Source organism: Aegilops tauschii, chromosome 5 (assembly GCF_002575655.3).
Source record: "Aegilops tauschii subsp. strangulata cultivar AL8/78 chromosome 5, Aet v6.0, whole genome shotgun sequence".
Taxonomy (NCBI): Eukaryota; Viridiplantae; Streptophyta; class Magnoliopsida; order Poales; family Poaceae; genus Aegilops; species Aegilops tauschii.
Genome location: NC_053039.3, coordinates 161682802 through 161687884, shown reverse-complemented (window position 1 = coordinate 161687884; position 5083 = coordinate 161682802). Strand labels below are relative to the sequence as shown.

Genomic DNA, 5083 nt, shown 5'->3' with positions numbered 1-5083 from the left:
CGGTTCCCCAACTTCGAGGCGGGGGGGGGGGGGGGGGGGGGTCGTCCAACGCATGCACTCAAACTTTAATTGGTCTAACATGGCACACATAGCAATAGGAAACCATCATGGTCAAACCCTTCTCGTATGTTGGGTCAACGGGATAGATTGTGTGGGCCCCCTCATTATCGTCAAGGATGATATATATATATATATAGGGTCGCGCTATTCGTCACCCTGGGTGAGGAATTCTTATTCCTCACCCCAGCCAACTTGTGCTCCCACGTCCAAAACCATAGACAGTAAGAAACAGAACTTTTTTTTGAGGGGAAAGAAACAGAACTTTTGTGAGGTAATATTATAGCTTTGAATTAGAAACGGGTCTCCGCACTAAAACAGCTGTAAAGAAAAGAGTGCAAGGTAATCTTATGGTTTGCATGTGAGTCAATTACTTCCTGTAGGCGAGCAACCCACAAAGCGCCTCTTGCTGTAATTTTACGGCTAATCAGATAATCTTACAGTAGTGAGGCGTTCTTAAATTTTTTCAGATATAAGTCTGCCTTTCTATAGTTCAGGTATTTTGCCTCAGATATATTGATGTTTACATTGGACTGAGTACACCGGTTTTCTACTAAAAATGAAATATGGTACGTGATTGATTTAAGTAACATAGACCACTATCACAATTCCGTAGGAGGCATTTTTAGTAACCGTAAGAAACATAGGTCACTGGTTGATTTTGTACACAAGGAATTTTTGGTAACCATGGAATAACAAAGCGGTCTAGTAAATACTAGATTCCGTGTAGTGGTTCCAAGAAATACTTACGTAACAAAAGCCATCTTAAGATTACAAATAAAATTCGTTTGGACGTAACTGAATGCCACTGAGCACTAAGTAACCAGCAGCATGATTATTATTTTTCAGAAATCACTATTACAAAATTGAATGCTATCGAACTTGCAAACTGACTACTGTCGAACTTGATCTTGAACCAGTAGGTGACCATAGATTTTACGCCAACTTCATCTGTTCAGCTATCTCTGCAACGACTGAAACATTCTTATCCATGGGCTGGAAGAAACACAGTATCCTATTAATAGTACTATCTCCTTTGGTTCACTTTTCTTCTCACAAAACCTAAACCTTGCTACTGGTTATTAGTAACGAAGGTTTGAATTTCAATTGCACATTACTCTTACCGACCATAAATATGAAGACATGACTCTCTATCCCTTGTACATTAACCGTCATCCACTTGAACAGATACTGAAAAAATAGAATATTTCAATTCTTGAAAGTATACCAACATCACATAAGCACATGTACACTTTATGACTAATAGGCTTCACTTCCCTGAACTAGAAATAATATAATGTGAAAATCAAAGATATCACAGTGGGATTTTTGATGTACCAAATTCATCAGAATCACATGAACCCATAACATGCTAGCTGCAGGTGAATCAAAAGTATAGTGAGAAACAAGACAAAAAGAAAATTCTGTAACTATTGTTTAAATGCTCACTAACCATGTATTTTATCAAACTGTGCCAGCTTCAATGGTAGGAGTCGTCGTATTGAACTAGTCTGTGTCTAGCAACTATTTACGACAATGTCTAAGTCTAACTAGTCTGACACCTGAGTGTCATCAAAATAAAACATAGAAGTATCTTAAGTCCCTTCAATATGGATTTTCTTAATACTACTAGAAGTTATGCTACTCCCTCCATTCATTTTTATAAGACGTTTCAGACAGCTAAGATTGAACTGTTTTAGGCACTGTCTGAAATGTCTACAGCGTCTTATAAAAGTGAACAGAGGGAGTACTAAACTTCATTGCTTTGTGATGAAACAAGAGGAGCAAAAAATTGGAGGTAGATCATGTTGAAAGTAAAGACCTGAAGTAATTGAATTTCATGATTAGTTTGCAATGAACATTAGTGTGAAAGAGGCACTCCCCATAATTCGTCAGACACACGATTGTAAGGGGAAAATGCCAAAGCCACCCATAATATAGCTGAATCAATATTAAATGGAACTAAATAAAAACATATCAAATATAGTGGTACTGTGGTAGTAAACACGGGGAATTAAGAAGAAATTAAGCATATTTCAGTGGATAACTCAGCAAAATAGGAACATAGGTTAATGTGAACAAACTCAACATCATACAGTATACGAATCTCAAGCAAAAAAAGCCATAAGATTGAAATACACCTACACAATAGCTACTGAACTACAAAGTTCAGATTTTCAACAAAATAGGTTTGTCAGCTTAAAAAAATGTATGCCATTTGTTGACCCAATTACAATCTCTTTCAGTTAGTTGGAATGACAAAACAGGGGACGACCTATGAACAAAACCAAACATTACTTCTGATCGATTTTAGAATTTCAGTAGTATTAAGCTTGTACGTTCAGCTATGCCCAAAACAAGTAATGCTAATTTATGTCGATCTTTATAGCCAAGCAATCTATATATGTGTTTAATAGATATTTATTGCTCGTTCTTCTATCAACTTCATTTGTTCCTCAATTTCTCCAGTGATTAAAACATTCTTCTTGATAGTGCTGTAGCCATTAGGTTCACCTTTCTTCTCACCAAAACCTAAATTTTGCCATTGGTTGTAATGAAAAGAGGGCCTAAAATTTCAATTTAATATTACTTGTACCCACCACAAATATGAAGACATTCCTATCCCACATAAATTAGCAGTCATCCACCTGAACAGATACCTGAAAACAAAATATTTTCAGTTCTCAGAAGTATACCAACACACAAGCGCACATATAACACTTGAGGATTAACAGGCTTCATTACCATGCATTGGAAAAAGAAAACACGACCCTGCATCTTGCATTTTTTGCTAGCTGCAAGCGTGTACTGCTAGTATTCAGGTCTGCGCCTAGAGAAAGTTCTGAAACCCTCCACACAGAGACCGTCAAATACTGCAGGTCGAAAGTGAAAATCCATATTTTTACACCTGAATGATCCATGGAGAGGTATATAAACTGATGTGAGAGAAAAAAACAAATATGATTGAATGCTTCCATTGAAAATAGAAGAACATACAAGAATAGTGCAGCGGCACTCATGACTTGTAGTCACGAGGGGACTTGACTTGCTTAGTTGCTTAAACAGTCTAATGTAGTCACCATTACCAATTGAGAATTTGATCATAAGGCAAAGCAACCATCACATTAAGGACGCGAGCACAAGTAATTCAGAATTTAATAAATATATAGACTTCTAAGGGTACACACAAATTGCTAATTTATGTCGATCTTTATTGCCAAGCAATCTATGGTGTCCTTCTTTTTCTTGCAGATTGCTAAGTAAAACGACAGGCAAGCAAATTTAAGCAGCTCCAAATTTGCATCTATAATGAAAAATCTATATATGTGCGAGAGTAGCGAGCATTCAAATATAAAAGCCTGTATCAGCAAGGAGCAACCATGGCAAGGATACAGATCACAACCTTCAGCTCTACTTTTTCATTTGACATTCAGGTGCAAGGCACTTCCCTTATTATTCTGAACATCAACAGCTGTCTTACAAATGGACAGAGAATTAGCATAACGATCAAGAAACTGAACATAACTTCCAACTGTGCCATCTCCTCTGGCAAATTATGAATCAACGTGAGATGGCCTTTAGAAGAGCAAAAGCAAAATTAGTTTCACACTATGATCAGTACAGTTCAGCAGATTTAGAAGCTAGTCAGGTCCTATTTGCCCAAAATCATATTCAAGATAAGCAATCAACACGGTTCTTCATTTCTGCAATAGATAGTGGAGGCTTGTCGGCACTGATTGTTGATGTCTTAGCGCGACCTGAATCTCGTTGAGCATCACACTTTCTGATTTACAAATCCAATCTGAATAAAAGAGAAAATAGGAACAACCTGACCCGTCCAAGAAAGAAACAGACCCTTCAATGAGAAGCAATTGCTTCACTTGAGCACCCGGAATAAAGCTCAAGAAATCTTAAAGAGCAACTGTTCTCAAGTATGTAATTACCTATCTCGACAACAATTTCTCAGATCAATTTCCACGCAATTACCTATAGCATTTGTAAAAGCTACTTCATGTCCAGTAATAACGGGTCGATGTATCTACCAGCAAATTACAATTAAAGAGGTGCTTCTCGTATGTATGTATGGAGACCTCACTTTGGTATTTTTATACTAGGGGATAAACAAATGGTTATGATGGCACAGGCAATATTATGTAATATTCCAGAAATTTTACCAAAGAAATCTCAAGAATTGTTTTGCAACTACGGATATATGGAGCCTAGCTAAACTATGACCGTATAAAATTGAATGAACATGACAGATTGGGAAGAGATCAGAAATCAAATATGCATGCAAATTAGCTATCCTGGGTGGAATTGTAGGCGGCCGTGGCATAGCTTCTGGAATCTGAACATAGGGCGCACTTTCATTCCTGCAAGGCAATCATTCAGATCTAGCAGGGTGAGCTGGGGTTGGAAGGGAAGCAGAGAGAAGAAGAGGGAGCGTGAGAAACGTGGAGAACCTGTGCCGGAGCCGCCTGTCGAGGAAATGGAAAATCTGGTTCGGTGAATGTTGGTTGTCGCAAGCGCCTTATCCGACTGAGCAGTGGGATGGATTTGGGATTGGTCGCCGCCGCAAAATCGTTGTACGCTCCATCACCGCTGCCGCTTTCGGTCTCCGAGTCGCACGAGAGGACGGGGGAAAGATGGACAGGGGAGCGAGGGAATCATCCGATGAGAATTATCCGCCGAGCACGTCGCCGTCCAGCACGCCGCCAATCACCGCTCGCTAGTCGGCGTTCAGACGAAACCGCTCACATCTATTGATGTATGGGGTGGGCTAGCTCCTAATCCCCACGACCTTCCAGCGTCAACGTAAAATTACAGCGGCACGATAAAAAAATTGCTATAAATTTACATCGGTTTGTGCTGGGTTGAACCAGACCGTCACACGGCGGACTGACCAGGGTGAAGAATTACTTATTCCTCACCCTGGGTCTTAAATAGACTTTCTATATATATATATACACACACACACTAGTAAGGTACACGTGCATTGCACGCATGAGATTTGGTAACCAAATTA

General features: G+C 39.1%; 1 long non-coding RNA gene across 5 annotated transcripts; it reads right to left on the bottom strand.

Moving 5' to 3' along the window:
* Nucleotides 1–732: 732 nt before the first annotated feature.
* Nucleotides 733–4839, bottom strand: LOC109734696 (uncharacterized). 5 transcript variants are annotated; one of them, XR_005756765.3, is made up of 4 exons: nucleotides 4521–4839; nucleotides 2803–4430; nucleotides 2658–2717; nucleotides 733–2589 (listed from the first exon to the last, which is right to left on the bottom strand). It is a non-coding gene; the product is annotated as an uncharacterized lncRNA (long non-coding RNA). The 5 variants fall into 5 exon arrangements; XR_012184371.1 differs by having other exon boundaries at nucleotides 733–2717; nucleotides 2803–2965; nucleotides 3055–4430; XR_012184372.1 differs by having other exon boundaries at nucleotides 733–2717; nucleotides 2803–2965; nucleotides 3461–4430; nucleotides 4521–4834.
* Between the last annotated feature and the right edge of the window lie 244 nt (nucleotides 4840–5083).